At 46.4% G+C, this 12,063-nt stretch overlaps 6 non-coding genes across 6 annotated transcripts; all 6 read right to left on the bottom strand.

Annotated features, from left to right (window-relative positions):
- Positions 1-99: 99 nt before the first annotated feature.
- LOC130306273 (U2 spliceosomal RNA) lies at positions 100-290 on the bottom strand. Its single transcript, XR_008855650.1, has one exon. It is a non-coding gene; the product is annotated as a U2 spliceosomal RNA (small nuclear RNA).
- A 2,097-nt stretch (positions 291-2,387) lies between these two features.
- Positions 2,388-2,578, bottom strand: LOC130306272 (U2 spliceosomal RNA). The gene has a single exon (XR_008855649.1). It is a non-coding gene; the product is annotated as a U2 spliceosomal RNA (small nuclear RNA).
- A 2,091-nt stretch (positions 2,579-4,669) lies between these two features.
- LOC130306271 (U2 spliceosomal RNA) lies at positions 4,670-4,860 on the bottom strand. The gene has a single exon (XR_008855648.1). It is a non-coding gene; the product is annotated as a U2 spliceosomal RNA (small nuclear RNA).
- A 2,093-nt stretch (positions 4,861-6,953) lies between these two features.
- LOC130306270 (U2 spliceosomal RNA) lies at positions 6,954-7,144 on the bottom strand. Its single transcript, XR_008855647.1, has one exon. It is a non-coding gene; the product is annotated as a U2 spliceosomal RNA (small nuclear RNA).
- Positions 7,145-9,237: 2,093 nt separating this feature from the next.
- Positions 9,238-9,428, bottom strand: LOC130306269 (U2 spliceosomal RNA). Its single transcript, XR_008855646.1, has one exon. It is a non-coding gene; the product is annotated as a U2 spliceosomal RNA (small nuclear RNA).
- Positions 9,429-11,517: 2,089 nt separating this feature from the next.
- On the bottom strand, positions 11,518-11,708 carry LOC130306268 (U2 spliceosomal RNA). Its single transcript, XR_008855645.1, has one exon. It is a non-coding gene; the product is annotated as a U2 spliceosomal RNA (small nuclear RNA).
- Positions 11,709-12,063: the final 355 nt, after the last annotated feature.

Here is a 12,063-nt window from a genome sequence, read left to right as displayed (position 1 = left end):
TTGGCTGCAGCAGCAGCAAGGCCCACAGGGCTGGCTAGCTGGCTAGCCAGCAAGCAGGTAGCAATGAAAGTAGGAATCTTTCTTTTTAACCCTGTAAGGGGGTGGTGCACTGTACCCGAAGATACTGCCATATCGGGTCAATGCAAAGGGCGACGGAAGCAAGCTTCGAAATCGGCCCCCGTTCTCAAAAATCCATTTAATATATGGTCCCCAGATAGGGGACGTATCAGATATTAAACTGATAAGAACAGATACTACACTTGATCTTAGCCAAAAGGCCGAGAAGCGATAACCGTGAAAGGGGCGGGCCCAACAAGGTCCCCTTCATGGGCACTATCACTGCTTGCTGTCAGGGAGGCTGCCAGACAATTTTCCATGCACACTCTGGGCTGGGGGGCAGTCAACCACCAGTACACACAGCAGAACCTAAACCCATACCATTATTGCTAAGCAGCAAGACAGGGGCCCATTGCACTCCCACGGGGCCTTTTTAAATGCAATCCATAACCCGGATTTGCCAGGAACCCTTCTTACTCCTCCTACTTGCATGTGACACTGGGCTTAGGATCTGCATAGGAAACACACACACAAGCACACACCTACCTTTGTTGCCTGCAGATGCCTCCTTGGCTGTCCCCAAACGGTATCAAACCAACACCCACGGGAAGCTGTAAGCATAGAGGACATGCCTGCACCCCATTGGACTTTCCTGTGTGGGTTAAATCCGGGTTATTTGACAACCTATGGCGGTGATGGTTCTGCTCAGGCAGAGCAGTGCTGATGCTCCTCATAAAGCTGTCGCTGCTGTGAAGGTTCTAGGTGACATCACAAATCCCTTTGGTTACATACACAACAAAGCTGGGTTGTTGTTGTTTACACTCTGCAAGGCCTGTGGAAGTGAGTGACATCATAGCACTGTAGTTCTGAGGGTTCAAGATGGATGCAACAATCTCCTGTTGCTTCTATGAAGGCCGTAATAGACGACATCACCAAACAGCTCCATAGTCACATACACAGCAAAGGAGAGATGTTGTTTACACCTAGTGATGTCAGTGGTATTGAGTGACATCACAGCACAGTGCTAAGGCTCCTGGGCCTGGACACAGCAGCGGCTGCAATATCTCAACGGAGAATACGTTTATATCTATGTGTGTGTGTGCGCATATATATATATATATATATATATATATATATATATATATATATATATATATTTCTCCGCCGAAATCACTTTTAAACCCATTTCCACCTTTTTTTCCCTTCTCTTCCTCTTACTTTTTTTTCACGTTTTTTTACGTTTTTCTCCTTTTCGCCTCTTTTCTGGGCGTATTATTCTTCTTTTTCTTCTTTTTTTTCGTCTAATGCATACCCCATCAGTGCAGCAATGCTTATTCAATACCGCCAGCAGATGGAGACACTGGGGGATAATTTTCTAAGGATTTATACTGATTTTTCCTGTCTGAATTTGTCGCACAGAAAGTTGCAGGCCAAATATGTGTGACATTTCTGCGACTTTAGCTTCTAGAGCATTTTTACAACATTATACATAGGTGCTGAATACATAAAAAGCGACTGTTCAGCGACAGACAAGTCGCATCGGCTGAAAGTAGGCCAGAATGTCAGTCCATGTTGGAGCAGGTTTAGATACAGTCTAAAGCATAGATCTCAAAGTCTGTGCACAGAATTTAGCAAGGGCCTCGCACCTTCTGATGCATCAGGTAGGTGCACAATAGCATAGCCTAACCCTCTGTACTTTGGTCTATATTGATGCGGGACATAGACAGCCAGCTGATGACCAATCCATTAGTGCAATGGATGGCTGGAAGCATTTGTCTTTGCCTTTGCAATACCACAGAAGCAATGCATGGTCAATGTACAGCAATGACACACCTGTGTGAACAGCCAGGAGACCCCCCCCCCCCCCATGTTATGTTACATAGTTACATAGTTAGTACGGTCGAAAAAAGACATATGTCCATCACGTTCAACCAGGGAATTAAGGGGTAGGGGTGTGGCGCGATATTGGGGAAGGGATGAGATTTTATATTTCTTCATAAGCATTAATCTTATTTTGTCAATTAGGAACATTCAGCACCCACCCGCTATCAAGGCAGCTGCCTATCATGTCATGCCCTACCTGCACAGGTGTGCTGGCTACTCAAATGATCCAATTAAGGAGGCCATTTAGTCAGCAGCAGCAGAAGTCCTGTGCCTGGACGCTCCAACAGGGGCCAGACACAAGCAGAAGCAGAAGCAGCAGAAGCAGCAGCAGCACCACCTTTTGTTTTTTGGCTGCAGCAGCAGCAAGGCCCACAGGGCTGGCTAGCTGGCTAGCCAGCAAGCAGGTAGCAATGAAAGTAGGAATCTTTCTTTTTAACCCTGTAAGGGGGTGGTGCACTGTACCCGAAGATACTGCCATATCGGGTCAATGCATAGGGCGACGGAAGCAAGCTTCGAAATCGGCCCCCGTTCTCAAAAATCCATTTAATATATGGTCCCCAGATAGGGGACGTATCAGATATTAAACTGATAAGAACAGATACTACACTTGATCTTAGCCAAAAGGCCGAGAAGCGATAACCGTGAAAGGGGCGGGCCCAACAAGGTCCCCTTCATGGGCACTATCACTGCTTGCTGTCAGGGAGGCTGCCAGACAATTTTCCATGCACACTCTGGGCTGGGGGGCAGTCAACCACCAGTACACACAGCAGAACCTAAACCCATACCATTATTGCTAAGCAGCAAGACAGGGGCCCATTGCACTCCCACGGGGCCTTTTTAAATGCAATCCATAACCCGGATTTGCCAGGAACCCTTCTTACTCCTCCTACTTGCATGTGACACTGGGCTTAGGATCTGCATAGGAAACACACACACAAGCACACACCTACCTTTGTTGCCTGCAGATGCCTCCTTGGCTGTCCCCAAACGGTATCAAACCAACACCCACGGGAAGCTGTAAGCATAGAGGACATGCCTGCACCCCATTGGACTTACCTGTGTGGGTTAAATCCGGGTTATTTGACAACCTATGGCGGTGATGGTTCTGCTCAGGCAGAGCAGTGCTGATGCTCCTCATAAAGCTGTCGCTGCTGTGAAGGTTCTAGGTGACATCACAAATCCCTTTGGTTACATACACAACAAAGCTGGGTTGTTGTTGTTTACACTCTGCAAGGCCTGTGGAAGTGAGTGACATCATAGCACTGTAGTTCTGAGGGTTCAAGATGGATGCAACAATCTCCTGTTGCTTCTATGAAGGCCGTAATAGACGACATCACCAAACAGCTCCATAGTCACATACACAGCAAAGGAGAGATGTTGTTTACACCTAGTGATGTCAGTGGTATTGAGTGACATCACAGCACAGTGCTAAGGCTCCTGGGCCTGGACACAGCAGCGGCTGCAATATCTCAACGGAGAATACGTTTATATCTATGTGTGTGTGTGCGCATATATATATATATATATATATATATATATATATATATATATATTTCTCCGCCGAAATCACTTTTAAACCCATTTCCACCTTTTTTTCCCTTCTCTTCCTCTTACTTTTTTTTCACGTTTTTTTACGTTTTTCTCCTTTTCGCCTCTTTTCTGGGCGTATTATTCTTCTTTTTCTTCTTTTTTTTCGTCTAATGCATACCCCATCAGTGCAGCAATGCTTATTCAATACCGCCAGCAGATGGAGACACTGGGGGATAATTTTCTAAGGATTTATACTGATTTTTCCTGTCTGAATTTGTCGCACAGAAAGTTGCAGGCCAAATATGTGTGACATTTCTGCGACTTTAGCTTCTAGAGCATTTTTACAACATTATACATAGGTGCTGAATACATAAAAAGCGACTGTTCAGCGACAGACAAGTCGCATCGGCTGAAAGTAGGCCAGAATGTCAGTCCATGTTGGAGCAGGTTTAGATACAGTCTAAAGCATAGATCTCAAAGTCTGTGCACAGAATTTAGCAAGGGCCTCGCACCTTCTGATGCATCAGGTAGGTGCACAATAGCATAGCCTAACCCTCTGTACTTTGGTCTATATTGATGCGGGACATAGACAGCCAGCTGATGACCAATCCATTAGTGCAATGGATGGCTGGAAGCATTTGTCTTTGCCTTTGCAATACCACAGAAGCAATGCATGGTCAATGTACAGCAATGACACACCTGTGTGAACAGCCAGGAGACCCCCCCCCCCCCCCCATGTTATGTTACATAGTTACATAGTTAGTACGGTCGAAAAAAGACATATGTCCATCACGTTCAACCAGGGAATTAAGGGGTAGGGGTGTGGCGCGATATTGGGGAAGGGATGAGATTTTATATTTCTTCATAAGCATTAATCTTATTTTGTCAATTAGGAACATTCAGCACCCACCCGCTATCAAGGCAGCTGCCTATCATGTCATGCCCTACCTGCACAGGTGTGCTGGCTACTCAAATGATCCAATTAAGGAGGCCATTTAGTCAGCAGCAGCAGAAGTCCTGTGCCTGGACGCTCCAACAGGGGCCAGACACAAGCAGAAGCAGAAGCAGCAGAAGCAGCAGCAGCACCACCTTTTGTTTTTTGGCTGCAGCAGCAGCAAGGCCCACAGGGCTGGCTAGCTGGCTAGCCAGCAAGCAGGTAGCAATGAAAGTAGGAATCTTTCTTTTTAACCCTGTAAGGGGGTGGTGCACTGTACCCGAAGATACTGCCATATCGGGTCAATGCATAGGGCGACGGAAGCAAGCTTCGAAATCGGCCCCCGTTCTCAAAAATCCATTTAATATATGGTCCCCAGATAGGGGACGTATCAGATATTAAACTGATAAGAACAGATACTACACTTGATCTTAGCCAAAAGGCCGAGAAGCGATAACCGTGAAAGGGGCGGGCCCAACAAGGTCCCCTTCATGGGCACTATCACTGCTTGCTGTCAGGGAGGCTGCCAGACAATTTTCCATGCACACTCTGGGCTGGGGGGCAGTCAACCACCAGTACACACAGCAGAACCTAAACCCATACCATTATTGCTAAGCAGCAAGACAGGGGCCCATTGCACTCCCACGGGGCCTTTTTAAATGCAATCCATAACCCGGATTTGCCAGGAACCCTTCTTACTCCTCCTACTTGCATGTGACACTGGGCTTAGGATCTGCATAGGAAACACACACACAAGCACACACCTACCTTTGTTGCCTGCAGATGCCTCCTTGGCTGTCCCCAAACGGTATCAAACCAACACCCACGGGAAGCTGTAAGCATAGAGGACATGCCTGCACCCCATTGGACTTACCTGTGTGGGTTAAATCCGGGTTATTTGACAACCTATGGCGGTGATGGTTCTGCTCAGGCAGAGCAGTGCTGATGCTCCTCATAAAGCTGTCGCTGCTGTGAAGGTTCTAGGTGACATCACAAATCCCTTTGGTTACATACACAACAAAGCTGGGTTGTTGTTGTTTACACTCTGCAAGGCCTGTGGAAGTGAGTGACATCATAGCACTGTAGTTCTGAGGGTTCAAGATGGATGCAACAATCTCCTGTTGCTTCTATGAAGGCCGTAATAGACGACATCACCAAACAGCTCCATAGTCACATACACAGCAAAGGAGAGATGTTGTTTACACCTAGTGATGTCAGTGGTATTGAGTGACATCACAGCACAGTGCTAAGGCTCCTGGGCCTGGACACAGCAGCGGCTGCAATATCTCAACGGAGAATACGTTTATATCTATGTGTGTGTGTGCGCATATATATATATATATATATATATATATATATATATATATATATATTTCTCCGCCGAAATCACTTTTAAACCCATTTCCACCTTTTTTTCCCTTCTCTTCCTCTTACTTTTTTTTCACGTTTTTTTACGTTTTTCTCCTTTTCGCCTCTTTTCTGGGCGTATTATTCTTCTTTTTCTTCTTTTTTTTCGTCTAATGCATACCCCATCAGTGCAGCAATGCTTATTCAATACCGCCAGCAGATGGAGACACTGGGGGATAATTTTCTAAGGATTTATACTGATTTTTCCTGTCTGAATTTGTCGCACAGAAAGTTGCAGGCCAAATATGTGTGACATTTCTGCGACTTTAGCTTCTAGAGCATTTTTACAACATTATACATAGGTGCTGAATACATAAAAAGCGACTGTTCAGCGACAGACAAGTCGCATCGGCTGAAAGTAGGCCAGAATGTCAGTCCATGTTGGAGCAGGTTTAGATACAGTCTAAAGCATAGATCTCAAAGTCTGTGCACAGAATTTAGCAAGGGCCTCGCACCTTCTGATGCATCAGGTAGGTGCACAATAGCATAGCCTAACCCTCTGTACTTTGGTCTATATTGATGCGGGACATAGACAGCCAGCTGATGACCAATCCATTAGTGCAATGGATGGCTGGAAGCATTTGTCTTTGCCTTTGCAATACCACAGAAGCAATGCATGGTCAATGTACAGCAATGACACACCTGTGTGAACAGCCAGGAGACCCCCCCCCCCCCCCCATGTTATGTTACATAGTTACATAGTTAGTACGGTCGAAAAAAGACATATGTCCATCACGTTCAACCAGGGAATTAAGGGGTAGGGGTGTGGCGCGATATTGGGGAAGGGATGAGATTTTATATTTCTTCATAAGCATTAATCTTATTTTGTCAATTAGGAACATTCAGCACCCACCCGCTATCAAGGCAGCTGCCTATCATGTCATGCCCTACCTGCACAGGTGTGCTGGCTACTCAAATGATCCAATTAAGGAGGCCATTTAGTCAGCAGCAGCAGAAGTCCTGTGCCTGGACGCTCCAACAGGGGCCAGACACAAGCAGAAGCAGAAGCAGCAGAAGCAGCAGCAGCACCACCTTTTGTTTTTTGGCTGCAGCAGCAGCAAGGCCCACAGGGCTGGCTAGCTGGCTAGCCAGCAAGCAGGTAGCAATGAAAGTAGGAATCTTTCTTTTTAACCCTGTAAGGGGGTGGTGCACTGTACCCGAAGATACTGCCATATCGGGTCAATGCATAGGGCGACGGAAGCAAGCTTCGAAATCGGCCCCCGTTCTCAAAAATCCATTTAATATATGGTCCCCAGATAGGGGACGTATCAGATATTAAACTGATAAGAACAGATACTACACTTGATCTTAGCCAAAAGGCCGAGAAGCGATAACCGTGAAAGGGGCGGGCCCAACAAGGTCCCCTTCATGGGCACTATCACTGCTTGCTGTCAGGGAGGCTGCCAGACAATTTTCCATGCACACTCTGGGCTGGGGGGCAGTCAACCACCAGTACACACAGCAGAACCTAAACCCATACCATTATTGCTAAGCAGCAAGACAGGGGCCCATTGCACTCCCACGGGGCCTTTTTAAATGCAATCCATAACCCGGATTTGCCAGGAACCCTTCTTACTCCTCCTACTTGCATGTGACACTGGGCTTAGGATCTGCATAGGAAACACACACACAAGCACACACCTACCTTTGTTGCCTGCAGATGCCTCCTTGGCTGTCCCCAAACGGTATCAAACCAACACCCACGGGAAGCTGTAAGCATAGAGGACATGCCTGCACCCCATTGGACTTACCTGTGTGGGTTAAATCCGGGTTATTTGACAACCTATGGCGGTGATGGTTCTGCTCAGGCAGAGCAGTGCTGATGCTCCTCATAAAGCTGTCGCTGCTGTGAAGGTTCTAGGTGACATCACAAATCCCTTTGGTTACATACACAACAAAGCTGGGTTGTTGTTGTTTACACTCTGCAAGGCCTGTGGAAGTGAGTGACATCATAGCACTGTAGTTCTGAGGGTTCAAGATGGATGCAACAATCTCCTGTTGCTTCTATGAAGGCCGTAATAGACGACATCACCAAACAGCTCCATAGTCACATACACAGCAAAGGAGAGATGTTGTTTACACCTAGTGATGTCAGTGGTATTGAGTGACATCACAGCACAGTGCTAAGGCTCCTGGGCCTGGACACAGCAGCGGCTGCAATATCTCAACGGAGAATACGTTTATATCTATGTGTGTGTGTGCGCATATATATATATATATATATATATATATATATATATATATATATATTCTCCGCCGAAATCACTTTTAAACCCATTTCCACCTTTTTTTCCCTTCTCTTCCTCTTACTTTTTTTTCACGTTTTTTTACGTTTTTCTCCTTTTCGCCTCTTTTCTGGGCGTATTATTCTTCTTTTTCTTCTTTTTTTTCGTCTAATGCATACCCCATCAGTGCAGCAATGCTTATTCAATACCGCCAGCAGATGGAGACACTGGGGGATAATTTTCTAAGGATTTATACTGATTTTTCCTGTCTGAATTTGTCGCACAGAAAGTTGCAGGCCAAATATGTGTGACATTTCTGCGACTTTAGCTTCTAGAGCATTTTTACAACATTATACATAGGTGCTGAATACATAAAAAGCGACTGTTCAGCGACAGACAAGTCGCATCGGCTGAAAGTAGGCCAGAATGTCAGTCCATGTTGGAGCAGGTTTAGATACAGTCTAAAGCATAGATCTCAAAGTCTGTGCACAGAATTTAGCAAGGGCCTCGCACCTTCTGATGCATCAGGTAGGTGCACAATAGCATAGCCTAACCCTCTGTACTTTGGTCTATATTGATGCGGGACATAGACAGCCAGCTGATGACCAATCCATTAGTGCAATGGATGGCTGGAAGCATTTGTCTTTGCCTTTGCAATACCACAGAAGCAATGCATGGTCAATGTACAGCAATGACACACCTGTGTGAACAGCCAGGAGACCCCCCCCCCCCCCCCCATGTTATGTTACATAGTTACATAGTTAGTACGGTCGAAAAAAGACATATGTCCATCACGTTCAACCAGGGAATTAAGGGGTAGGGGTGTGGCGCGATATTGGGGAAGGGATGAGATTTTATATTTCTTCATAAGCATTAATCTTATTTTGTCAATTAGGAACATTCAGCACCCACCCGCTATCAAGGCAGCTGCCTATCATGTCATGCCCTACCTGCACAGGTGTGCTGGCTACTCAAATGATCCAATTAAGGAGGCCATTTAGTCAGCAGCAGCAGAAGTCCTGTGCCTGGACGCTCCAACAGGGGCCAGACACAAGCAGAAGCAGAAGCAGCAGAAGCAGCAGCAGCACCACCTTTTGTTTTTTGGCTGCAGCAGCAGCAAGGCCCACAGGGCTGGCTAGCTGGCTAGCCAGCAAGCAGGTAGCAATGAAAGTAGGAATCTTTCTTTTTAACCCTGTAAGGGGGTGGTGCACTGTACCCGAAGATACTGCCATATCGGGTCAATGCATAGGGCGACGGAAGCAAGCTTCGAAATCGGCCCCCGTTCTCAAAAATCCATTTAATATATGGTCCCCAGATAGGGGACGTATCAGATATTAAACTGATAAGAACAGATACTACACTTGATCTTAGCCAAAAGGCCGAGAAGCGATAACCGTGAAAGGGGCGGGCCCAACAAGGTCCCCTTCATGGGCACTATCACTGCTTGCTGTCAGGGAGGCTGCCAGACAATTTTCCATGCACACTCTGGGCTGGGGGGCAGTCAACCACCAGTACACACAGCAGAACCTAAACCCATACCATTATTGCTAAGCAGCAAGACAGGGGCCCATTGCACTCCCACGGGGCCTTTTTAAATGCAATCCATAACCCGGATTTGCCAGGAACCCTTCTTACTCCTCCTACTTGCATGTGACACTGGGCTTAGGATCTGCATAGGAAACACACACACAAGCACACACCTACCTTTGTTGCCTGCAGATGCCTCCTTGGCTGTCCCCAAACGGTATCAAACCAACACCCACGGGAAGCTGTAAGCATAGAGGACATGCCTGCACCCCATTGGACTTACCTGTGTGGGTTAAATCCGGGTTATTTGACAACCTATGGCGGTGATGGTTCTGCTCAGGCAGAGCAGTGCTGATGCTCCTCATAAAGCTGTCGCTGCTGTGAAGGTTCTAGGTGACATCACAAATCCCTTTGGTTACATACACAACAAAGCTGGGTTGTTGTTGTTTACACTCTGCAAGGCCTGTGGAAGTGAGTGACATCATAGCACTGTAGTTCTGAGGGTTCAAGATGGATGCAACAATCTCCTGTTGCTTCTATGAAGGCCGTAATAGACGACATCACCAAACAGCTCCATAGTCACATACACAGCAAAGGAGAGATGTTGTTTACACCTAGTGATGTCAGTGGTATTGAGTGACATCACAGCACAGTGCTAAGGCTCCTGGGCCTGGACACAGCAGCGGCTGCAATATCTCAACGGAGAATACGTTTATATCTATGTGTGTGTGTGCGCATATATATATATATATATATATATATATATATATATATATATATATTTCTCCGCCGAAATCACTTTTAAACCCATTTCCACCTTTTTTTCCCTTCTCTTCCTCTTACTTTTTTTTCACGTTTTTTTACGTTTTTCTCCTTTTCGCCTCTTTTCTGGGCGTATTATTCTTCTTTTTCTTCTTTTTTTTCGTCTAATGCATACCCCATCAGTGCAGCAATGCTTATTCAATACCGCCAGCAGATGGAGACACTGGGGGATAATTTTCTAAGGATTTATACTGATTTTTCCTGTCTGAATTTGTCGCACAGAAAGTTGCAGGCCAAATATGTGTGACATTTCTGCGACTTTAGCTTCTAGAGCATTTTTACAACATTATACATAGGTGCTGAATACATAAAAAGCGACTGTTCAGCGACAGACAAGTCGCATCGGCTGAAAGTAGGCCAGAATGTCAGTCCATGTTGGAGCAGGTTTAGATACAGTCTAAAGCATAGATCTCAAAGTCTGTGCACAGAATTTAGCAAGGGCCTCGCACCTTCTGATGCATCAGGTAGGTGCACAATAGCATAGCCTAACCCTCTGTACTTTGGTCTATATTGATGCGGGACATAGACAGCCAGCTGATGACCAATCCATTAGTGCAATGGATGGCTGGAAGCATTTGTCTTTGCCTTTGCAATACCACAGAAGCAATGCATGGTCAATGTACAGCAATGACACACCTGTGTGAACAGCCAGGAGACCCCCCCCCCCCATGTTATGTTACATAGTTACATAGTTAGTACGGTCGAAAAAAGACATATGTCCATCACGTTCAACCAGGGAATTAAGGGGTAGGGGTGTGGCGCGATATTGGGGAAGGGATGAGATTTTATATTTCTTCATAAGCATTAATCTTATTTTGTCAATTAGGAACATTCAGCACCCACCCGCTATCAAGGCAGCTGCCTATCATGTCATGCCCTACCTGCACAGGTGTGCTGGCTACTCAAATGATCCAATTAAGGAGGCCATTTAGTCAGCAGCAGCAGAAGTCCTGTGCCTGGACGCTCCAACAGGGGCCAGACACAAGCAGAAGCAGAAGCAGCAGAAGCAGCAGCAGCACCACCTTTTGTTTTTTGGCTGCAGCAGCAGCAAGGCCCACAGGGCTGGCTAGCTGGCTAGCCAGCAAGCAGGTAGCAATGAAAGTAGGAATCTTTCTTTTTAACCCTGTAAGGGGGTGGTGCACTGTACCCGAAGATACTGCCATATCGGGTCAATGCATAGGGCGACGGAAGCAAGCTTCGAAATCGGCCCCCGTTCTCAAAAATCCATTTAATATATGGTCCCCAGATAGGGGACGTATCAGATATTAAACTGATAAGAACAGATACTACACTTGATCTTAGCCAAAAGGCCGAGAAGCGATAACCGTGAAAGGGGCGGGCCCAACAAGGTCCCCTTCATGGGCACTATCACTGCTTGCTGTCAGGGAGGCTGCCAGACAATTTTCCATGCACACTCTGGGCTGGGGGGCAGTCAACCACCAGTACACACAGCAGAACCTAAACCCATACCATTATTGCTAAGCAGCAAGACAGGGGCCCATTGCACTCCCACGGGGCCTTTTTAAATGCAATCCATAACCCGGATTTGCCAGGAACCCTTCTTACTCCTCCTACTTGCATGTGACACTGGGCTTAGGATCTGCATAGGAAACACACACACAAGCACACACCTACCTTTGTTGCCTGCAGATGCCTCCTTGGCTGTCCCCAAACGGT

Source organism: Hyla sarda, unplaced genomic scaffold (genome assembly GCF_029499605.1).
Source record: "Hyla sarda isolate aHylSar1 unplaced genomic scaffold, aHylSar1.hap1 scaffold_1364, whole genome shotgun sequence".
Taxonomy (NCBI): Eukaryota; Metazoa; Chordata; class Amphibia; order Anura; family Hylidae; genus Hyla; species Hyla sarda.
This window is presented reverse-complemented; position numbering and strand designations above follow the sequence as displayed.